Below are 26,797 nucleotides of genomic sequence, written 5' to 3'. Positions count from 1 at the left end.
TTGTTTATTTTTTTTATAGAACACATGGAAATTTTCAACTTAAGGCGTTGTCCCCAAAAACAAATACCGAACAGTAAAATTTTAAAGAGAATTATCTCAAGAACTGAGGATCAACTGGAGTAATCTTAGGTGTGATTGAACTAATTTATAGGTATTAACATCAATCTTAATTCGTGGGAGAGTGAAGACAGCTGCTGGGAATTTCTGAACAATCAAAGTGTCTCTTAGTATTGGCTGTACAAATTTATATGAAAAATATTGATATGTAGATGATCATTCGAAACAAATAAACAAAAAAATAATTCGATTTTGGAAATTCCTCCCCCCTCCAGAACTACGTAAATGAAGGGTTCTCTGGGTTGTCCCCCTGCTGGTACAGCGGTATGTCTCCGGATTTACAACGCTAAAATCAGGAGTTTGATTCCTCTCGATAGGCTCAGCAGATAGTCTAATGTGGCTTTGCTATAAGAAAACACATACTCTCTGGGTTGAGTGTAAATAATTATTTTTATTACCTGTTGTTTCACATGAATTTTAACTTGTTTACCCAAGTGATATTAAAATAACGGGGTGAACTGTTTTTGACGTGTTTTTTTGCCACCAAATGAAATAAAAAAATGCACGAGTCTTGTTATGTCCCCTCCCGTGGCACAGCGGCACTTCTGCGGACTTACAACACTACAAACCGGGTTTCAAAACCTTTGGTGATCAGGACACAGATGGCTTATTGTGTAGCTTTGTGTTCAACTTCAAACAAACAAAGCTATACCTATTAAGCGGGTATTTACGCTATAACAGTGTCATTGAAACGGGAATTGAAAGACATAACAAGAGCAGCTCAATGTGGACATTACTGAAAACGTGCTTTTACAAGATTATATTGCATAACTTTCATTTGTTGTTAATCATCCGTGTAGTGCTTACGGCAGGGATTGGACTTCGAATTTTAATAACACAGCGGTAGTGTGCTATGTTGAATACAAGAGCGCGTTATGAAATTTAGCAAGCTCCAATACCCAACTGACGGAGAATTTAGTTCGTTCAAGAGAACAAGTTTGAATAATTACTAACAAGCAATATAGTTCGGCGAGTGGCGATTACAAGGAGCTAGATCCCCTTTTCACTTGAGTACCTTCTTCACTCCCTCTGGCGGTATGTTTGATGTAACAGCGTTGAAACGATGATGATTCAGCAGAATTCCGTGAGCCTTTTAGCATGTCTGATTGATAATACAATAAATTCTTGACGAAAATCAACCCGCTTCAAGCCCTGCAGATCAGGAACAGTACAAAGCACTGAAGTTCCAACTACAGAACTTTCCACACTTTTTTAAAGCGTGTGTTGTTCATGCTCTAACATCTGATACACAAAGTCTTCCTTTTCGTTGATCACGAACTGTTATTTTGTGTATCGTGCTTCGATTAAAGAAGACAAACGAGCACTTAGCTTTATTCTCACTATTAGAGTCCCCCCCCCTCCGGTGTTGTGCGATAACATCAAGTTAAGGCATTTTCTGCCTCTCTTTTCGCTCTCTTTTTCTACATAAATAAACAGGCGAGCACATATATATAGGAGAAAACTGTTCCTCAACATGGTTCTCGAGCTGAAAGCGCACGTGCACTAGCCATTACACATCTAGGAAGAGTTATGGATCACGGCATAAACGATAGCCTGTATTGTATTGAGAAGATTAACCGAGATGTGGTAATGTCTTTGATTTGTCAATGTGATAATGTTCAACACAAAGACCTGGCAAGCATGAGAAGTGTGGTAACATAGGGCGTCATTAGGCAGCAGCAGAAGGGTAGAAGGAATTCAGAGATTGGATACTTAGAAGTCAAGAGGCGAATATTGTTTATATACGATGTATTTTGACTCATAAAGAAAGTGGAAACAGAACAGACAAATAATATGATAGAAAATATGATGTGTTCGGGAAGAAATAATGCAAGATTGGGATGACAAATATAGAATCGATCTTAAATATCTCATCTACAGCAGGAAAGAAAGTTAATTTAAGAGATCTATTCCATGGACCATGTAACATCACTTATTACGGCAGATGGATCGAATGATTATGGTGGCTGGTAGTTAGAGAAATAGCCAGCTAAAGAAACGAAGAGAAATAGAGCAGTGATTTTAAAGTAGGAGAGTTGGGTTAGTGTATAGTTCAACATTCAGGCAAGTGGCAAGATAAATTAATGAATATATATAGATAAACAGCTGTTCGGTTAAAAATAAAGAACAAAAGTAAAATGACTCAAACTATTAAAAAGCAGAAGTAAAATAACTCGGATTACTTTGTCTTAGGGGAACAAATCACATGTTTACATTATGTGTGTGGGCCTGGTGTGGCCTAGTGGTTAGGATGCTCGACTCGCAATCTGAGAATCGCGGGTTCGAATCCCCGCAACTCCATACATGATTGCCCTTTCAGCCGTGGGGGCATTATAATGTAACTATTAATCCCATTATCCTCTGGTAAAAGAGTAGTCCAAGGGTTGGTGGTGGGTGGTGATGACTAGCTACCTTTTCTTTACTCATACACTGCTAAATTAGGGACGGCTAGCGCAGATAGCTCTCGTGTAGCTTTGCGCAATATTCAAATCAAACTAAATTATACATGTGCGCATGATGTTTACGCATATTTCAATAACCAGATAGCTAAGGTTAATTAAAAAACACTTTATTTTTACAACTTTCACTTCAAAAATGAACATTTTTTATCTTTATCATCACTTGTTTCTCAAATACGTGCAGTGAGGCAGTGAATACGGTTAATAAGCTAGATTTTATGTCCATCACCATCTTTCGTAATTATACTCAGATAATAAGAAACTCGTACATTATTTAATATCACCAGTGCATATTGACGTAAGAGACACATTTCAATACTTAAACGACCTTATAACATCAAATTTGTTAATTTTCTTTAATTCGACATTCAACGTTTCCCTTTATAGTTTCTTCAGAAGCGTTTCTCTGAAACCTAAACCATAATTGACAGTACAAAGCCTCAGATGGTTTAAATGATAAATTATAATCGAATCTATAGCGTGCGTTTGACATATTAAATAGTAGAGCTTATTGTTAAATGAACTGCATTGTTGAAATAACGAACTGCTATTGGTAACAACAGTTTCGAAAACAATAAAAGTATTCCAATAGAAATCCAACGTCGCATCTGACCATCAACCTGTCTACATAGAAACTCCAAAACAGTTATTAATCAACATCGTTTTCTTAGAATCATCCTACGAGATATTATGGATTCAAATTATCGATGAAAACAATATTAGAAATTATCACAAAAAGCGTATTGATAATCGACAAAATAATATAGCTACTCATCCAAAACTGTCTCAACTCTACTTCGTCAAAGACACGGTTAGAGGAAATTAACTCGTGTCATAAACATAAGCTCTTAATTCTAATAGCACATAAAAGCAACAAAACGGTTGCGCAATTACGAGAAGACACCGTAAGGTTTAAACAGACACTCACCATAGACAACGGTATAAAATGTCACTCCTGGTGAAGGTCTAAACTTTGCTTTAAGTAAAAAACTTACAGACAACACCTGTTCATAGATTTTAACATCACTTGAAAAAGCTATATATATCTAGTGTTTGTTGGAGAGAACATCATGAAATGAAAGGAAGAACAAACCGTACAAAAAATTCTACACATTAAACCACAGAAGATACGAGTGAAATCTACCAATGTACTACAGACAACGTTTGTCCATTCTCTAATAATACTATGTAACACAAATTATGTTCCTGGATAGTATGTGTTATTTCTTAATTGCTTGTGTTGTAAAAGTACAGAAAATGGCCATTATTTCCTTCAAACTTTGCTTTTGTGACCTGGATAATGAAATTAATAAATTAACCTATTTTCTATCTAAAAACGGGCAAATTTGCCTGTTTTCATTCACATAAGGTTTGAATAAAACAACATATGAATCAAGATTTACATGTATTTATACTAAATTTATACAGAAATAGACAAAAGTGTTCAGAAGTGAGTAGTTTTTTGAGATTTGCAACTGTAATGTAAATCACTTTCTCGTATCAGTCCCCAAATACAGTGTCCAATCATGTTTTCGTTATAGGCTTCCAGGTCAGAAAAGCAAGGTTTGAAGAGAAAAATAGATATTTTCCATTTACTTTAGGTATAAGCAATTGGGAAATAACACTTTCTGCCCAGGAGCAAGAAAAAGTAATAATTTTGTTACACAGTGTAAGCAAGATCTAATAAAAAATACAACTCTTCAAGAAAATAACCAGAATCATTTATCAATCAACAACCATTCATTTGATGCCAAGAAAATCAACAACCATAGAGCAAAATACCTTCTCCCTGAGATACCAGATAAAAACATCCGAGCTACATATTAAATCATTAACTAAAAACATTTCACCAGCGGAAAAAACAACCATAAAAATCTCTTAATAAACTACAATCTAATCATAAAAGAATCAGACAAAGGAAAAAGGTTTTGTAGTCTTAACTAAAATCAGTTACCAAGGTAGAATAGAGGAACAACTTCCATCTATGTTATGCTAAACGAAAATTAAAAACTGTCAAAGAAGAAGCCAAAACATACTTAAATATTTAATAAATGTGCTTTGCCAGAGAAGTTAAAAACGAAATTAAATTCGTTTCATTGCTGTATACCGAACTATATGGAGTTCCTAAATACCATAAGCAGTATTCACCATTAACAACTACAGTGCCAGATTATTACTGCAACAGAAACCATATCCTGGCTATTAGATCAATTGATTAAACCATGTCTAAAGTGTGTTTCATCTATATTAAATAATATAAAAGACCTCTTAGAAAATATATTATTTTCTACACAAACAATATGCGTTGACTCCGTTTCCTTATCCTTAGAGGTAATTCCCTTTTACCCGTATATACCCATAGAAGAAGACATAGATAGTATCATTAATTTCACGTCTTCATACGTATACTAGAAATCAAAGCCATTGACACATATATAAAAAATACAGCTTTACTATCAAAGTGTGGTACAAATACATCGATGACATATTTGGTATAGAGAATCGTGAAAAAGAAACACTTTTACTATTTCTTAAACACCTTCCACCCATCAGTCAAGTTTGGGCTAAAGCTACCCAACGCAGAAGGAAACTTAACATTTTTGGACGTAACCCTAAAAGTTCAAACACACAAATATAGCGTTCTATGCATAACGAAGTATCTAAGAAGCTAACATTTCTCCACTGCCACCCACATCTGGTGAACAATAATAGGATATTTGTTTGCTTGTTTCGAATTTCGTGCAAAACTACACGAGATCTATCTGCACTAGCAGTCTCTAATTTATCAGTGTAAGACTAGAGGGAAGGCAGCTAGTCATCATCACCCACCGCCAACTCTTGGGCTACTGTTTTACTAACGAATAGTGGGATTGAACTTCACATTATAATACCCCCACGGCTGAAAGGGTGAGCATGTTTTTGGGAAGGAGATTCGAATCTGTGACCCTCAGTTTGCGAGTCGAGCGTCCTAACCACCTAGCCATGCCTCTCCAAACTTATACAGTATATGAACAGTCATTAGTGTATTACACTATAAGGAAACTAGACTTTCACGTCACAAAAAACTAAAACATTGCAACAGGCCTCAAAACAAAAAACACACCCTCGATAACATTTACAATGACCATTCATTTCATAAAAACACAATCACAACCAAGATTCGCACAGCCATTAAACATACCCAAATGACAACCAACATAACACAAAAACCATGTTAGTTTACTCTTCATTTTAAAACAAAAAATGTGTGAAAAACACTACTACGCCAGGAAAAGTAATGCAGGACAAATGTGCCACATGAAAAACATAGTCTATTAAATCATTTGTTATACGCGTAGAAACCGGAAGACCTGTGCACATGCGTACTTCAGAACACATCAGCGCATTATCTACATATGACCAACACAAAACTACCCCAACAGAACACTTCCTATACAAACACAAAACCCAAACTACTTAAAATCAAAACTCCTTAAAAATTCCTATTCTACAAAATGTCAAAGATTTTAAAGAGAAAAACTACATGGGAGCTACATTCACTGATGAAAAAATAATTTGTTTTAAACTCTGCTAGTAATCCTTGTATTGTTGAATTTCAAGTTTTTGTTTCTTAGCGTTATATATTTATAAAATATATTGTATTTATCAGTTTTTATATTCTATACAAGTAATATATGTCATGTGTTATTCCAATCGTATAAATTATGTATCTTCAATAATTCACTGAAAAGATAAGCAATGTTTCTATACGTATCTATCGAAATTCTTCAATTTAAAAATACCTAACCTACTTTAAGGTAAGTCTAGAACATCTTTTATTTGTTAAAATACAAATATACCTATCAATACTTTACGCAATGCTTAAATGTGATATATCAATATTCTGTTTTTAAAGATAAGTCATGTCCTTACATTACACGCTTTACATTAACATAGTGCCACCACTAAACAATATTCTGTTTTTAAAGATAAGTCATGTCCTTACATTACACGCTTTACATTAACATAGTGCCACCACTAAACAATATTCTGTTTTTAAAGATAAGTCATGTCCTTACATTACACGCTTTACATTAACATAGTGCCATCACTAAACAATATTCTGTTTTTAAAGATAAGTCATGTCCTTACATTACACGCTTTACATTAACATAGTGCCATCACTAAACAATATTCTGTTTTTAAAGATAAGTCATGTCCTTACATTACACGCTTTACATTAACATAGTGCCATCACTAAACAATATTCTGTTTTTAAAGATAAGTCATGTCCTTACATTACACGCTTTACATTAACATAGTGCCACCACTAAACAATATTCTGTTTTTAAAGATAAGTCATGTCCTTACATTACACGCTTTACATTAACATAGTGCCATCACTAAACAATATTCTTCAAATTAACGTTCTTTTTTTTATCCCCATGCTTTCTTCTAATTCAAAGTTTTGCAGCTATATCCGATCTTTGATCTTCATATTTTTGTACACTTGTTGCATATTTTTACACCAGAATAATATATACAAGTAACTCCTGCACCAAAATAATACATCTACTCTCCTTTTCTACAATACTTGCACTGTACAATTCTGTACATTTTGTAAACAGTACTTCCATGTCACAGTTCTATACATGTTTTGTAAACAATAATTGCATATCACAGTTCAATACATGTTTTGTAAATAATGCTTTTACTGCGCAGTTCTATACATGTTGTAAACAATACTAGCATATCACAGTTCTATACTTGTAAACAATATTTGCACATTACAGTTCTATACTTGTTGTAAACAATACTTGCACATCACAGTTCTACACTCCCACATCCCGATAGCACAACAATATTACCATTATGTACACATTATTTCACATGAGTACCATCATTTCTCACCTCGATATCAATGTTTATCCATAGTCTTGTTTTTCACTATTACATATATATCAAATTGTACACAATCTATGACAAAAATATTATATATATGTGATCTATTTTATTAGTTCTAAACTATTACATCAATATGATACTCTACGCTAACGCTTTTAAACATGTTTAACTATTTTACAGATAGCCTTTCTTTCATTTTATTTTCTTCTTCTAAATCAAGTAACTTACATAAGACAAAATTTTTAAAAACCTGAACATGTGCTTTTCTGTGTAAATCTGAACCAAATTCATTTAACTTTAATGCGTTATAAGTTCCCTGAAGTGTTAAAAACAAAACTTATTCGCAGTATCCAGTCATTTCGGCGAATGTTTTATTACTTTAATACTCAACATACGTCATGTCACCTTACAGATCTCACTAGAGAAAGCACTAATATGCTTCAGCTTAGAGAAGGTTCTATTTCCCTAATTTTTGTCAATCACTACTTTTTCTCTTTTGTGCATTATTTATGTCTATCTTCCTTCCTTAAAAGTTTATGTTTCCCTGCGGTGTTAAAGAGCTTTCCACATACTGGTCGTTTTTGATTAAAAAAAAACCTTTTTAAAGCAACCGTTAAAGAGAGTTGTTCAATATACTGTTCTTTTGCTAAAAGGCACCGTCTCCTTGATTGTACTTTATAAGTCCGGCTAGTCAAATAAGAGACGAAGTTTATGAGAAAAGTATCTACCCTTCGATAGTACTGTTGGAAAAAAAAAAAGAAACAAAGCTACGAGGAAGTTTACTCTCCAGAAGACGCCATACTAATATCACGTGGTAGATTGTGTTCGTTCAATTACCACAGCACATATTGTATGTACCTGATTTTATGACCCTCTTCGTTACCGTGAGTAACGTCAGACAAAGATATGGGTATTTGTGTGTAATTCCTATACACCATGTAGTATTTACGAGTGTTGCTGTAAAGATCAGATATTGTTAGTTTAGTAAAGAAGATTCATAGAAAGGCACATAGAAGAACAAGTTATTCATGAGCAGAAGGATATATTTACATACAATCTTGTCTTTGGAATAGAAATGAAATGAATTACAAAATAAAAACTTGCAATAATAAAACTGAGCTGTTTTCGTAGTTTTTATTTTTAAAATATTTTAATTCAGGATTATGGAGGGCACAACAGAGATAGCCCATTCTATCATAGCTCTTGTGGTGAAGAGAACACAGATAGCCCATTGTAACATAGCTCTTGTGGTGAGGAGAACACAGATAGCCCAATTACACAGCTATGTACTTAACAACAATTACACTAAACGTAGTTTTTATGTTAATAAGCACTTTGATCATTTAAGAACAGTAAAATTAAAAGTAATTAATATCCTCAGACCTATTCCATATCATTTCCCATTCTCCAGGTTTTACGGACTTACAAACAATAAACTGTCAAAACGAATATAAAAAGATTATGCGGTGTATATTTTGCATCGCATGACTTCATATAAATACGTTTTATTCTGTTGTAAGAGAAGTATTGTGAAAATAAACATTACGCCATTCTCACGAAAAATATCAGCTAACTATTTAAATACGTGTACGTGCCAACCACACCTTGCGTGCAGCGTGAACATTAGTCCAGATAAAGGACTCGCAGAGCCTTGATTATTCGTTGAGTATTCTGTTACAAGAGCCTGTTACTTGTATTTCGTGACACAAGAAAAACATGTAGCTACTAAATCAAGACCTCTACCGGAGATAATTAATAATGAACGATGGATACTTATAGAAATATTAATGCAGAAAACCCGATTTCTTAATTGTACTAGATCATGAAATTATTTAGAAGCACGTACCAAAGACATCTACTTGAACAAGGCTCTAGCCAAGAGCAGGTCCTAAATCTGTCGACAGGATTCTTGTTTTATTCGTTAGGAATAACCTACGACCTGTGCGTTGTGAAAAGTAATGTTTTATTATATTGCCAGTAGTGACTTTTATAAAATGTTAACATCTTTGAAATCCGCATCTGGTTTCTATAGTTCCTATGGCTGGTTAAAGTGTACTTTATTAAAAAAAACGACCAAAATACCTGAGAACATATTACATTCAACATTATACATTCTAGTCTCCTCGCAAAAATAAAATAAAAACAACTTAAATTAATAACGTGATCTGCTTTTGTTTTCGATTCTTTGAGTATGGTCAGAACTGAGACGTTACTCACAAGAATGTTTCGTTTGGTGCTATACATAGCCAGCAGCCATATTTACAATAGTTATGGGGAAGTATTAAAGGTTCTGTATTATCTTAGAATATCTTGTTGTTCAAGTTAATCTGAAGAAGTACATTTTTTATGCCATTTTGCAACACATTTTGACATTTCAGGTATGTTTTTTTTTATGTGTATTAATTTGACAAAAGTGAGCTGAAATTACACTATATCCCAGATCGAGTACCATTACAGTATAGCGTAACCAATTACTGCTTTGACGTTTCATTGGACGTATTCTCCCATTGTACCATTACAACGGGGCCCGGCATGGCCAAGCGTGTTAAGGCGTGCGACTCGTAATCTTAGGGTCGCGTGTTCGCATCCCCGTTGCGCCAAACATGCTCGCCCTTTCAGCCGTGGGGCGTTATAATGTGACGGTCAATCCAACTCTTCGTTGGTAAAAGAGTAGCTCAAGAGTTGGCGGTGGGTGGTGATGACTGGCTGCCTTCCCTCTAGTCTTACACTACTAAATTAGGGACGGCTTGTGCAGATAGTCCTCGATTAGCTTTGTGTGAATTTCAAAAACAAACAAAACAAAACCATTACAACTACTTACTCGTCGTACCAAATAATTAACATTCTACCCACCAAGAAATTACTAATCTAGCATATCAGTCCAATTACTATCTCTATGTATCTAGACGATTACCACTCATCAACATGTTCCAATATACCAAAACAATCAGATTCCATAGCGATAAGATGTTTATCATTCCAAATATTTAAAAATCAGATAGTTATTTTACCTTCTAGGATCTTCGTTCAATGTAGGAAAACTTCTTAGTAAACCTTTACCTATTGTTATTACAATCATGTCGGTTCTTAGAGGTTGATTACCTGACAGAAAACTCAAGAATAATAAATTTTGATTAAAACTATTACTAGGTCTCAGTAATAATTTTCCAAATTCATAACGGAGTAAATGAAGCTAATAACCATTTACCAGACGTAAACTGATTTTCATTACTATAAAAATTCAGGTGACAAATCCGATTAGGAAACTTGGTTTGTTTTTTTGAAATTTCGCACAAAGCTACTCGAGGGCTATATGTGCTAGCCGTCCCTAATTTAGCAGTGTATGACTAGAGGGAAGGCAGCTAGTCATCACCACCCACCGCCAACTCTTGAGGTACTCTTTTACCAACGAAGAGTTGGATTGACCGTCACATTATATCGCCCCCCACGGCTGAAAGAACGAGCATGTTTGGCGCGACGGGGATGCGAACCCGCGACCCTCGGATTACGAGTCGCACACCTTAACACGCTTGGCCATGCCGGGACTAGAAAACTTGGATCTACTCATAAACATAATAGATAAATCACTTCTATCACAAGTTCTGTAATGCTTTAAAACCAAGTCTTTTTTCTAATTATACGATATCGCCTAACTTATATTAGTTGTTCTAATTAAAGATGATTTTCTCAACTGTTTATCATATTGACATGTAATATTTAATTAATTTCCGTTCATATTGTTCAAGTGTTCTCATAATTTAGTATAATATTGTATTATTTTTGTTACTTACGAAGCACCATTGTATTTACTCTACATTTATTATTTTTTAATTTGTTTATTAAATTTCTCTCAGTTTTACTCACTACAATATTTGAACTATAATAGCAATAAGAAATAAATATTTAGAAGCAAACAGTACAAGCAATCAACATCATTTAACTTATGCTATTGTTTTAACATTACAGTTAGTAGAGCAAATGATTCAAATATTAGAAAGAGCCAAATACCCAGTTTAACAATACATTTCTATGAATATAGGGTTTTAACAATACACTCAACCCTCAAAAAATATTTTAAGAGTGTACTTACCTTAGCACAAGGTTTTAACAATATATTTAACCAAATATGTGCTGATAATGGGTCCATATAAACATAATGTTTCAACAAGATACTTAGCCAAACACAAATTTTTCAAACAGTATATTTGCCTAAGCACAATGTTTTAAAAGTTTACTCACCCACACAGGGCTTTAACAAGGTACTTAACCAAATATAAGGTTTTAACGACATAATTAATGAAACGTGAGGTTTTACTTAAAATACTGACCTCAACTCAGTATTTTAACCGTATATTCACCCAAGCACAGACTCTTAACCACCTAAGACAAGGACATTACTAAACACTTACCAAACACAACATTTTAATAATATACTCATCTGAACACAACATTTATTTTGAAAACATACTCACCCAAATACGTGGTTTTAACAATATAAGTAACCAAACATATGAGTTTAACAATATACCTAACCAAAAGTACAACAACATACCTAACCAAGCGCATGAGTTTAACAACGAAGTGAATTAAACACAATGCTTTAACAATGAAGTAAATTAAACGCAAAGCTTTACCAATAAAATGAGTTAAACACAAGGCTTTAGAATTTAAGTAAATTAAACACAAAACTTTAAACCTATTTCCAGCTGATAGCAGTAAATTCTTGTGTCGTCATTTTCAACAAGTCCTTCCTCAGTGAAAAACTGCTCTCCTAAAGAAACCTGTACAATGACGTTAGATTTCAATGTGAATTATTTTAGTACTTTGTTCTATTGATCAGTAGCTATTGAACTTCGTGAATACTTCCAACAGTACGATAGCAGGCCAATGCCACGAGACCACCGTCCTATCTAATTAACTCCCTGACGTAGATTCAGTCTTATCTGGATACAGGAGAATGTGCCTGTTTGATGGATAAGTCATGACTTGTTGATGGATTGACAAAATATTTTTCTCTTTTACTTGTCCCCTTTTTTGATTGATTGCATTTCTGCAGAACATTTCATCTTACTAGGAGTGTCTGTGAGTGTGTGTGTAGTCGTACTCTAAGTGAAAATCTTCTCTTCATCATGGACTCATTGTATTACGTTTCTATGTAGAAAATTCCATATTATCAATTTCAGATCAGATGTATGGCATTCTCTGGAGTGTAACTGATAGATAGGTAGAATCTTTAGCAAACAAATTTAAATAAGGTACTGATAACTCATGCTTAAGAAATGTAGATCAGAGAGTTAGAACTGACTTAATTATTTTACAAGTACAATTTATTACTGGCGAAATTTAAGAGTTTTTTTACCTTCAGTGAAGAATGGCGACTCTTTTTTCCTGGATATAAGAATAAATTCCTAGGAAACTCTAGCAATCCAATCAGCGCTCACAGTGTTTGACACTAATCCTCAGTTCTGAAGGAAAAGCCATTGAGGTCAGCTGGTCATCATAGTATTAAGTAGGCGGCCCGGATTACTCAAAGTGTTACTGCTAGCGACAAAAACGTTTTTTTTTTCATTTTTGTTAAGGTAGATGATGAGAGTCAGACCTCTGGCTAGTGATGGTGGCCATTTCAGAACTTACTCAAGTTAACAATATAAACATAACAGAGAGTCTTTTCAACAAGTTCACAAACTTTTTCACTCTAACAGTTTTTCAGGCTAACTAAAACAATTCTAAAGAAGGTGAGAGTGTTGAAAAATGAATGAAGGCCAAGTTAAAGTCAACTCTTTGACTGGATCAGTGGAGTGAATATATCAGAGTCTAATGATCGATCATCTGTATAAATCTGCCTTTACTTCCTATAAAAATATATAACAAAAATATTGTGATCAATCACCTTACGATGCTTGTTGCTATTTATTTGATACAAGATTCAATACCTTTTGACAAGGTTTAAAAATTCCAGATTTTGTAAGTACAGCTGACCAGTGGTTATTTGATACGTGCATTCCTAAGTGTGTACGGAGACTTACTGCTTTATTTGGATTTTTTTAAGCACATATGAAAGGGTTGATAGTTCTCATGTTACAAAAGTATCAAACACACGTGTATGGGTGTACATTCTATACCCAACATTTATTTGTATTTTCCTTGGAACTTATATAGATGGTAACTTAAACTTCTTAAAATAAATTGTAATACTTCTTTATTAATAATCAAACGGTACACTTATGTCACGAAACAGCGTTAAGTAGGGGACATACAGTATACGTATGTTTGTAAACAGAAGATTAAGTTATATTAATAAAAAAAACTCAGACCATGATGATGAATTCTACTACTAGACTAGGGCTAATTTTAGTTAACCTCCTAAAGAAAGTTTCAAGCTTAACATGGCAGTAAAACGTAAAAACTGGCCTTAATGAGACCTAATTAGCAGAAGACGTAAACTGCCAAATAATGTTTATTTATACAACAGGACCTTTACTAACCAGAAATATTTTAACTTTGTCCTTCCAGCTGCGTACAAAATGTCTGAAAATGATGTTATCAAAACTGGAATTCTAGAACAACATATTGGCTTCACTGAAAAGAAGGGATAAAGCTTAACACATATTGAACTTATTAAAATTTAATATAATAACACCATGATCAAATACTGAGTATGTTACAGATTAAGGTCATAGGTTATTTAATTAGAACTGAAATCAAAGGTTTGTTGTAAAAAAAATGATTATTCTAATACAAACAGCAATATGTCACAATTTTGACCACTATAAATAAATGTAATGTCACTCTAACCAAATATTATTTTCCAAACAAAATAGAACAACACAATGACAAAATAAATGTGCAAATACTATGAAAAATATCGTCATCGTAACAATAGCTCTCTGAAATGAATATTTGAAGAAAGACTTGCTAAACGCAGGATTGCGTTCTCTTATTTATCTATAGTATCATTTGATCTAATTCACCTCCATCTTTTGGAAGGTAATCCTTCGATTTGGTCATAAAGATTTTTCCTTACTCCTGATTCTCATAAAATAGGATTATTTTGATATGATACTTGACATAAGTTAGATTCCAAAGATAGTTTCCTACTCAAATGAGATTCGACCCTATCAAAGAGATCGAATAGAAGGTGGGGATTAGAGAAGGAAGGAAGCTAGATAGCTACTTGAGTACGGAAACTGTTCTTTGGAGACGAACTGTCTAGAATACAGACAAAATACTGCAACTAGCAGATGCAGCAAATATGGGAACAAGCACCTCGATAAAACTATCTTTAAAGAAGGCTTAATAAACGACTAATGAAAAAAAGATCTGGATGAGATTTCTGGAAATCCACTCCCTAGATTAGTTGGAGAACGTAAATATTGTGTAAAGACAGCAACTTAAACAAATGCCACCACTTTCTCATCTCCTTGCTGAGAGTTATAATAAAAGTTCACAACGTTAAGTTGATGACTGTAATGAATTTTTGGATGGTGACTCAAGGAAAACATGCTCATGTGCTTAAAGATGACGTAATATATTTTGAGACTCGTTCAGAAAAATTCTAAAACACATTTTCTGCTTTCACAGAAAGATATATTTACCTTCCGTCTATTTTGTTAAATTCATTTCTAATTAATTAAGGGTCGATTATATACAGAAAAAAACTAAGTAGATGTAAAATCTAAAAAATACATGTATGTAAATATTTTTACTGTTTGTGGTATTTAAGTTGTTTCAGTTACATGTGTTTTTAAATTCAACAGAATTAAATTCAATATTTATAATTAAAATAGTTATCATTAATTTTTAATTGCGTGTTCTTTACGTGGGAATTCATTCGTGATGTTAGAGAAACACGTAGGTTCATGGAAATCGATCAGAGATAAAAACACGAAACTGTATAGGTTCCGCATTTTTGCCTTATAGATGCAACGTACTCATTCTTCCACGAGCAGAATAGTCAAACCTCCAATGTACTCTTACCACTAATACAGTGCACTATCCACGTGCAGGTAACTTAATGCAGGGATCACATACGTGACCTTACAATCACGTGACTTTACCACATTTATGTTTTTACAGTTAATTAAAAATATGTCTTTCTTGTATTCTTAAATAATAAAAGGCTGACCAACCATGCATCCTTATAATTAATACATGTATAACTCCAATGCAATTAACCCGGTAACATTGGTCATATACTTTTAAAATTATTTATGGTATAACAAACACGTGAACTTACAGGCTTATTACGTATAATTTTAATAACTTATAGATAATTATTCGTTCTTGTAGTTTGAAAATTAATTAAAATGAACCTGTAGCATTTTATTTCACTGCAATATTGTCTAATCATGTATTTTTACACTTATTTTAGGGACTAGATGGGAAAGACCAATTACACTTTCAACAAAGATCTCTCACCCAGTAGGAAAACCAACTATAATGCGAAGTACAAAATAATTTTATCCCTTATCATGAGAACGTTGTTATACAGTGCAATGGATACGAAACAGATAAACCGTTCTATTCTCGTTTGAGCTTACAGGTAACACCTTTTTTCCCATGGGCTCTTAGAATTAGTGCGTGTTATTTTCCCAATGATTAGTACATGCTTTATTTTTTATTTATCTTATATTCAAACAAAACATCTGTAAGATATGCTTACTGCATGTACATCTAATGTAACTAACACAGGTATGCCTGTCTTATTCAATGGTATCTTATGTCAATAGGTAGGTTTCCTCATTCTTAGACACTTGTATTTGTCTGATGATGGAACCAATAACTGCTATCATACCACTAAATGTAGTATAAGTCGAATGAAAGTGATTCCTTTTATATATACCACTTAATGGATCGTCGCTAATAAGATCTAATATTCAGTACGTTAAACATGCTTACTGAAAAATTCCTTTTGGCTAACAAACAGCAGTCCTTGTAGGGTGAATGGTATGGTTTTATAAAATACAAAATATGGAATGGCTCTTCTCTACAGATATTTAATATTTGATAGGCCAGTAAAGCTGACTGCAGACTTCCTCAAGGCTAACAATCTGCATATTTTACAGTATCAGCGAGTGCAGACGTAGCAAGGCACATCAGTAGTTTGAGTACGTGAAACTGACTTGTCATACTGTGAACCTGAGTTCGTACGATTTTTTAGTAACTTACTGTATTTCTATTTTCATAACGACTGCATCAAGTGTATACCAACAAAATGCAACCAGTATTCTGATAAAAGTATCGAAATCCTTTACAGATGAAATATAGTCCACAAAATGATATTCACGCTTACCTGTATATCGTTACATACAAACATGTAAGTTAAATGGGAAAATCTCGATGACGTTATCACTTGCCACTGCTTTTGAGTTCACAACTTGTACTCGTTGTATCACTTATCAAAGTGATGAAATAGCTTCTAAATGCTCTCCCCGCAGACCGCGCTCAGGTCAACCGTATTCTCAGATAATGAATTATGGCGTCCAAATATGAGCTCTTAGGATGCATAATATGTTTACTATTGTTATTCAATGTGACTCGGTAGGAGTTGCTGATGACAATTTTCCTGATCCTTTTGTTACTAGTCCATGTTACAGCATCTTAGTAACTGTTGCTACTCCCACATTACCAGCCTATGCAACATAGGTTACAGATGCTACAACCATATCAATTCTAATTTGAAATATGGTACAGTATTTTTGGAAAAGGCAATACCCAAAACTCGTGTGTAGTTGGAATGGCTAGCCCTTATATATATAGACATAGTTGACACCCGGATTACATGGGATTTGTGTTTTAAATATAAAGGCTTTATCCAGAAGGAGTAGATGAGTTATAGAATCTATATGTTATTATTATTATCTTTACTCTTCAGACGTCTAAGTGATTTTATTTGTTTAATGTTTTAAGTTTAAAAATTCAATAACAAGTAAACAAACCGTTTATCAAAATATTTTATTGACTAGCTGAGTGCAAATGATAAGGTAATTCGAAAAACGTATAAATCAAGAAATTAAGTAAATAACTGTATCAATTAACTTGCAGCTTTCAAATAAGTCAATTTTCTACAGTAATACAACATAAGTGAAAGGATTTTCATTTGATGTCACTAGATGGTAGCACTAACATAAAGATTTCACATTTATTTTGGCGTTGTCTGCTTTCTAGCTATTTTTTTCTCTTTTTATCTCCTGTCATGTAAGATTTCGAAATGAAGAAAGTTTTTATAAACATTATAACATGTTTAATTGCTTTAGTTTTTTATGCTTGATTTAGTTAATCTCAATATAAGTAAAAATAAATTCTTCTTACTATTTCAAACTTGGTTTCTGTCTAAAAATTTTAAAGACAAAATTTTCGAAATATAAGCTAGTTCTGCATTTAGAATTCATATATATAATTTACGGAAGTACTTATAATAGGAATTGACCAGATGCGCAATACAAATTAAAGTCTCAAACACGCTGCAAACAGCATGTACCTAAAACTTTATAAACACTTTAAACAGTGTTTGGTAGTAAACAACCAACTGCGAGTGACAAGCCACCAAAGCACTTCACAAAGTCGGTAGCGCAGAAACAAAAATTTCTCAAAACTATAAATGTGTCAATTCCATTATTTGATAATAACTGACTGACTAACGTTTTTGGAAAGGCATATCCCTCTCCTATATTTGCTTTATGCAAATCTAGATGCACATGATTAAATTATGCTACATTGGCTAAGAGCGTTTTTCTTAGTTATACTTACATAATGACAATTTTGCAGCTTAGTAACGAACTAATAATATAATGTTAGCTATATTCTATGATTACGAGCAAGATCTGTAAGTTGCCAAGTAACAGTATGCCCTCACGTCACTTAGGGTGTATGATTGCTTATGTGCATGCACTACATGATCAGCCAGATTTATTAGCAAGGTAAAAAATGTAAATTACGTAGATTCTACACATCAGATTCTAACTGTGATCTACTCTGTGAAAACGAATTTTTCAGCTCTATACTTCTCACTCAAGGTTTTTTTGTTTTTTTTTGCTGGACGAAGCAATTATATAATAGCAATTGATACCAAGGAAACGAGTCTCCAACATTAAGACGAACAATGCCGAAGGCTTACATAGCTTTACTCGTGTGTTCTGAAATAAAAACAAAAACGTTAAGTAGGAATATTTACCTTTGCATTATTTTCAAACTGAGTGTTACCTATTAATATCTAAAGTTATACTTGATACAATGCGATTTTCGAAATATGCCTTTCAAGGAAACAAAGCGAGAGAAAAGGAGAAAATGTTCTGTTGATAACCATGAAAAGTCTTTGTTCCAGAGAAGCGAGTAGAAAGATCGATGCTGAATATGCAAAACAAGCCTTAACTATTAATCCAGCCAAAGACGGTATCGTTACCCTGACTTGTTGGAATTAAAACTCTAGCAAGGATTTCAACAGACGCAAAAAATGTCGAGAAGTAACTCTAAGAAAAACAACGAGAATTATAAGCTTAGAGCTCAGCCACTCTCGAGTCATAGCAACAAAACGAAAGCTATGAGATAAGTGTAAAACTTTTAAATAAATAATCAGGAAGTAGGATTGGAATCACCAAAAGGTAAGAAAACATGTTAGGAATGGGCAAAATAACATTACAACACTTGATGGTTTTGAACATGATGCAATTTGAAAGTAGGTGTGTCCATCATACTAACCATTTGTTTTACTTTAAACTTTGATCCTATTATGAACTTTAATTGCGTTTTATCAGTAGCTTATCCTTGCTAAGTACTCAGTAATATTTTTTTTTAGAATTAACAATTTCCATGCGATTATTTTAGCGAATCCCTTAATGATCAGATGGCTGTATTGTAAACCATAAACAATATGTAACTATTGGTTCTTTCTGTTTCACGTCCGACATTAATAATAAGTTATTATACAGTAATAACACCACCCTTATGATCTCATACCTTTCTTTTGGGTTATGTAATTTAATTATGTTCACGTATTGATCTTTGGTTGCTGGAACAACTTTTACCACTAGGAAGCTTACTTATATTCATCTTTCTTTTGGTTTGAACAATTACCAAGTGACAAAAGGCACACGAAATAGGAATAGGCGGAACGATGGCCACACTCACTTTAAAGATGAACTGTGTACAAAACCATCAAGTGTTATAATATTACCCCGCCCATTCCTACCATGTTTCCTTACTTTTTGATACTCCCATACCTACTTCTTAATTTTGTGTTCAAAATTTTTTTTACACTTGTAATTAAATGATTCCACAAATAAGGTTTATGTAGACTTTTTAAATCCCATATTTATTGCATTAAACACAAAAAGAGATACTCAAGGATGCCAAAAAATACTTTGAGTGTCAACACTCAGAATTGCCACTTACATTGTCACAAATTTATTAGACGATTACAAATATATTTGAAAAAAAAATTTATAAGGCTTTAAATAACAATAATATTATCTCTTATATATAATTAAGAAAATACAAAAACAAGTAGTAAAACTGCTTGCTTTGGTTTACTGATGGGACTTGTAGTACATTTAGGTTTATATAATAATCTAAGAGATTGACTGTCAAAAATGAAATCCCAATATCTCTCAAAATAGCAGGAATACTAAATAAATTTAAAGAAGACACTAACGATGTGAAACATGTAAGTTAAGTGAAAAGCGGGTATCAATATTCTTTGTGTTTATCTTGTGTGTGTACATCAGGTTTTTGTTTCCAAATTCTTCTTAATACATTTAGTTTCGCACATTTTGATTCTCATAAGGGACGCATTCTCTTTTGTAGCAGAAGTGATTAGACGTTCATTTATAGCATCAGAAGGTAAAATCCATTCATCCGAAAGCGATAAAACGACGAGTCTCAACATTAGGAAGGAAAAAAAAATGCTACCTAAGAGTTTAGTACTCATTCGTCCTACAGGCAAATTTATATTTGACTCTCTCTCTTATTTTATTTAAGAGTGAACTAATGTGCCTTAGGAAGAAGTAATCTCCTTCTCTGTATGTGCCAATGATCTTCGGAGATTTTATGAGTTTTATGTAAACACAAGTAAAATTATATATATATACACATGCATTTATGTATATAGTATAATCAAGGCACAGTGTAGGCAGGATTAGACAAGCTCTCCAAGGGTACTTGGAAAATTAAGGAACATCCTTAGTGTAAGGACAACAAATGTATAAGCATATTGATTTTATCTGGCAGTGATCAATCTGCTGACGTTAGGGAACACTACTTCACCAATTCTTGAAGTTTCAATCAGTTTCCAGGGAATATGATTTATTAATAATGTGCAATTTCATAACAATCACTTGAGTATCTGCTCGATGTACAATATATTTTATATGTTGCTACGAGTACAGGATAACAGTAATATTTAAAGACGGTTTCCTAATTTGTAATAGCAAATAATTACATACTGTCTAAAATACTTTTTAACCGAATACTTCATTCAAAAAAATTCGAATGCTTCTCTGAAAATAAATATTATGTAAAAATGAGGAGAAATAATTAAAAGCCAATCACACACAGAATACTTTTGTGTTTTTTGGTGGAAATGTCGCGTAAAGTTACACGAGAGCTATCTGTGTTAGTTGTCCATAATTTAGCAGTGTAAGACTAGAGGGAAGGCAGCTAGTCATCACCACCACCAACCCTTGGTCTTCTCTTTTATCAATTATTGATAGTGACATGATAACTCCCACACGAGTAAAAGGGCCTAGCATGTTTGGTGTGAAGGAATATTTGAACCCGCCACCCTCAGAGTAGGAGACATAACCACCTGGCTATGGCGAGCCATGTTTTTTTTTTTTTTTACTGGTTTACATTATTATTCAATACTACGATTGTACGAATCTTGTGTTATAGACAAAAATCGTGTGGAAACTTACAATAAAAAAAGATACTATTATCGCACAAGAGAAACTAATGATAAAAGTTAATTTTGCAAAAAACCAAAAACTGGCGTAAATATTTTGAATAAAGAAAAAATATACTTAAAATTGTACCTTAAGAAACGAACTATTTTTATCGCATGAAAGACTGCTTATAACTACCAAAGAAAGAATTAAATTTGTACTGTTTGTTTGGTTTTCGAATTTCGCGCAAAGCTACTGGAGGGCTATTTGCACTAGCCGTCCCTAATTTAGCAGTGTAAGACTAGAGGGAAGGTAGCTAGTCATCACCAACCACCGCTAACTCTTGAGCTACTCTTTTACTAAGGAATAGTAGGATTGACTTTAACATTATAACGACCCACGGCTGAAAGAGCCAGCATGTTTGGTGTGATCGGGATTCGAACCCGCGACCCTCAGATTACGAGTCGAGCGCCTTAACTTACCTGGCCATGTTGGGCCTGTATAAGATTGTATCATCAACGTCTTACAGTTGTTTGATGACGCAAATCTTTAATGCACTATTTAGTAGAACAAATTATAACAAGTCAGTGAAAAATTAAATATGTCTTTGGAAGTTTCAGAAAAAGCTTTCTAAATAATCAACTATAGCTTATAAATAGTTTTATTATTCAGTGAATCAGAATAATAGGTCACTGAAATATTAGGAAAACTGAATAATGATTTTGTTGTCGAATGAACTGGTCCAACATTGGTTTATTAAGTTAACTCTTTCAATATTTCTCTCTTCAATCAACTTGTTTAATAGTCTCCTATTGAATCAACTGTTTAAATATTTCTTTCTTCAGTCAACTTGTTTAATAGTCTCCCATTGAATCAACTGTTTAAATATTTCTCTCTTCAATCAACTTGTTTAATAGTCTCCCATTGAATCAACTGTTTAAATATTTCTCTCTTCAATCAACTTGTTTAATAGTCTCCTATTGAATCAACTTCTTAAATATTTCTCTATTAAATAAAAGTCTTTAACATTCTTTTTCTGAATAAACTGGCTTAAGATTTCTTTGTTGATTAAATTCTGAAAAACTCAATACTAACAAGTCGTTCTTTTTTTGAATGTGTCTTTATTATTATGTTCTTTTTGTGTCTTTGGTTAATTTAGTAGAAATAAAACAACATTCATAATGCACAATACTTCTCACAAAAAGTATTTGTTTCGCCTTTTTTGTTTACGAAAGTGAGTGGTGTTGAGTTAAATTAGTAATTTGTTTGAGTACAGTCAAATTGTTGCACGTGTTCTATGTACTTGTAAAATCTGAAATAAATTAGCTTTAGAGAAATACCATAACAAACCTGTGGTACTAGATGTGTAATGTTCATATATAAAACCGTCAATTTGTTCCAGACACTGAAATATTGATTGCCGAGATAATACAATATCATGACGTCCATATTTTCTTCATATAATTCTTTTGAGATTCCAACTGGTGACTCTGTTTATTTATTAGGTAGTAAAGACAGTTAATTTAGTTTGTTCACTCTGTCTTGAATATTATAACACTTAGTTTTCACGTCATCAGTTACTTAAAACAGAATTTGACAGAACCCTTGAGTCATGTCAATTGGCTTATAACGTTCAGTATTCGTTAATTCCCAGTTATTTTGCCAGAAACGTCGATTTGAAGTGTTTAAAATATATATCAAAGTAGCATGTTTTTGTTGAAATTTTATTTTAAGGAAATTTGTTTGTTTGTTTTTTGAATTTCGCAAAAAGCTACTCGAGGGCTATCTGTGCTAGCCGTCCCTAATTTAGCAGTGTAAGACAAGAGGGAAGGCAGCTAGTCATCACCACCCACCACAAACTCTTGGGCTACTCTTTTACCAAACAGTGGGGTTGACCGTCACGTTATAACGCCTCCACGGCTGAAAGGGCGAGCATGTTTGGTGCGACGGGGATGCGAACCCGTGACCCTCAGATTACGAGTCGCACGCCTTAACACGCTTGGCCATGCTGGGCCTTTTAGGAAGTGTTTCTTTGCTTTTGAATCCAGTATGATCAAGTAGTTAAGGTACTCGACTCGTAATCTGAGGGTCGCGAGTTCGCATCCCGGTCGCGCCAAACATGCTCGCCCTTTCAGCCGTGGGGGTGTATAATGTTACGGTCAATCCCAGTATTCGTTGGTAAAAGAGCAGCCAAAGAGTTGGCGGTGGGTAGTGATGACTAGCTGTATTCCCTCTAGTCTTACACTGCTAAATTAGGGACGGCTAGCACAGATAGCCCTAGAGTAGCTTTATGCGAAATTCGAAAACAAATCATACAAACCAATCTTTGCTTTAGAATTTCGAGTAAAACTATTCGAGGACTATCTGCGCTAGCCGTCTCTAATTTAGCAGTAATAGAATAGAGGAAAGACACCTTGTCAAGACCCCCCCACCACCAACTCATAGGTTAATATTTACCAACGAATAGTGGGATCCATGGCTGAAAGGCTGAGTATATCTGGTGACGGGGATTTGAACCTCGGACATAAAGCTTACGAATCACGCGACCTAATCACTAGGCCATACCAGGCCGTCTCTAAGGAAGTGAAAACTTCAAAGTATATCTAACTGAACAAGGCACGGAATATTCTTTAATACTTAAAATAATAGTCCCGTTGATGTGTATCCAACACGAAAGATCCATGGTACTTACTAGTTATTCACAACATCATCATTCGTCATAGGACATAATCTGCAAATGATTTAAAGATAAAAGCGGAAGTGGGACATTCACGGTCGTCTTAAAAATGCTGAATTTTGTAACAGTTTAGCGTTTGCACTGTTCAAAGAAATCGAATGAAATCATTTTCTTGTCAAACGATGCAAATGCACTGAATCGTTCATTATTGTCTCGTAACACATTACTGTGGGCTGAATGATCAAGAAAGATTATGTGCATTTTATGCTTAGCTCAGTCTTTCTAAAAAAAATATCAAGGACACAACTATGCTAAGGGAACTATCCCCACACTATTACATCATCTCCAGAATAATAAAATGACAGAAGCAAGGTCAGTTCTTAAGATGTGTTTTCTTTGCTTTTATTCTACTATCAGTACAGACCTTAAGAAACGCTTTCTAGTCCTAGCTCTCTACATTTTTCGCATTCAGTGCTTTATTTCATACAAAGTTAATTTGCAGTTGGCAGTTAGAATGATAGCCACCGTTGAAGGAATGGTCCATTGGGACACAGTCTGATGTCTTTTACACAGAATAATCCTGTACTGACATCTTTTGTTCCTTAGTTTGTAAACAGTGGTCGGGAATCATATTTTTGTTGGTATCAGACGTATTTTTACGTTAATATAATCTGCTGCTCTGAAGGGTTGGTAAAAATAGTATTATTATTAATACCTTTCCTGCTAGTCGTAATGACGTCAATATGAAAGTCCAAGAGATCCTTGACTTTACTAATTATTTCGCAGACTAACTATGATATTACTAAAATCAAGTTCATTACATACCCAGAAGATTTTGCTAGTGCAAACAAAATATATATGCTACAAGTGTATATGTAGCTCACTCTTACTTACCATATGTTTCAGAATCGAAATAAAACACAGTGCGTTTTAGAATAGAACGTCCTACATTCTCTATGTTTACAATGTTCAATGCATCTTCCTGGTACATCTTATACAATATGTTTTATTAATTTACGTTTTTGTTGTTTCTCACACAGTACTTCTTTATCCGACTCGATGCTGTAATATATACACCTTACGTTATTTGCTTATTGCACTCAGTGTAGTTTAGGACGATTAGAACGATTGAATTCTACAAAACGAGTGTGGCAATACAGTGATAGAACACTTGATTTTTCAGGCTGCGAACAATTAGGCGTCACGCCTAGTGATCTGGAACAAGGTGACCTTGTTTGGATATAGTGTAATGTCTTGTACCCTGCTATAAAACGAAAAAAAGCTACAAATGTAAAGCACTTCCTAAGTGTTAGAAACATAGAAACACGATGGAGCAATTGTGTGAAACAAGTGTGTAATGTGTAAAATAGAGGGGAAAACGAACACACAGAAACACATGGATCACATTTTCGCAGCAGTAGTATTTATTTTAAAGAATATATATATATATGTCATATAAAGATGGCTGAAAAATATCATTGGGGACTTAACCCATACACAAATACATTAATTCTGTGCACACTATGTTTTTTGTTAACTAGTGGCATATACTTTTAGAGCAAGAAAGAGACATTAAAAAACGAAACACTCCAATATGAGAAATATGATATAAGATAATTTGATATATATATATATGTTCAACACTTTTCAAATAGCACATTCATCACGAACAACACATATAAAACATAGTAATAAATCATAAGTTGATTTAGGATCCCGGATAGTGTGTTAAAAAGAAAAAAATTACAGCGTTTTCACTATTAAAAGTTATTCAATAACACACATGGAAGTTTTCTAACATAGAAGATTGATTTTTGTTATAAGATTCACATTGTATCTAATGATAATTAAGCCATTAAAATAACTTTTATTTCAAACTTTAATGAAAATATTTTTTTTCGAATTATTTGAAACATTGTATTGCTCGTTGTTTAAAACTTTCTACAAACGTTTTCGATGTTAAGTGTGCAATAAATTCAGGAATAAACAAACTCTGAAGAACAACAGAGTATATATATATATACAAATTATAGTAAGGATACGTAAGGTGACATTTTGCAATATAAGTTGCTAAGAAAACCACAACATAAAAATTATGAAACTAAATAAATTACCACATTTGTGGTGTTCGAGAAATCCATGACAATAAAGAAAACCGTAAAGATAAGTTGAAAAGCTTTTCCTTTGTTAATTTTTATATTATTTTGCTCTATTATTAGTATAATATCGTTCTTCAAGAAAGGCACTGATGCTCTCTCAATTATAATTGTAATAGACCTTGTAAGAGAAGGCAACAGAAGGCTTAGCAGTGGAATTGAAAAGAAGCAATGTTTACTTACCCAGGCTCCTAAACCAACTAAAATAATCACGAATTACATAGAACACTTGATAACGTGGAGTAAAGTACAGACAAAACGTTCTTATGTTGTAAAATAACATAAGCGAAAGATAAAAGATCTGTATATTAAAACAAAGCAATCAGATAACACAGTCAATAACCCATTCCTGCTAGCACCTTGCTCAGGAACTTAAGGCCCAAATATTGGTTACTTTCTATCTTTTCGGGTTGAGTCAGGTTATCCTGGTTCATTATTATTATGTATAACTATGACGAAGGGTATTTATTAAATGTTTTACTGAATGTGTACTAGAGATAAGATATCGATACGGTAAGAAACTAGGAACTGTCTAGTAAATCACTTCTGTATTAAACGGAAGTGTCTTTTTTAATTTATTCTCTTCAGTAAGAAATTGTCTAGTAAATCACTTCTGTATTAAACCGT

The sequence above is a fragment of the Tachypleus tridentatus genome, chromosome 1, assembly GCF_004210375.1.
Source record: "Tachypleus tridentatus isolate NWPU-2018 chromosome 1, ASM421037v1, whole genome shotgun sequence".
Taxonomy (NCBI): Eukaryota; Metazoa; Arthropoda; class Merostomata; order Xiphosura; family Limulidae; genus Tachypleus; species Tachypleus tridentatus.
Note: the sequence above shows the minus strand (reverse complement) of the source record.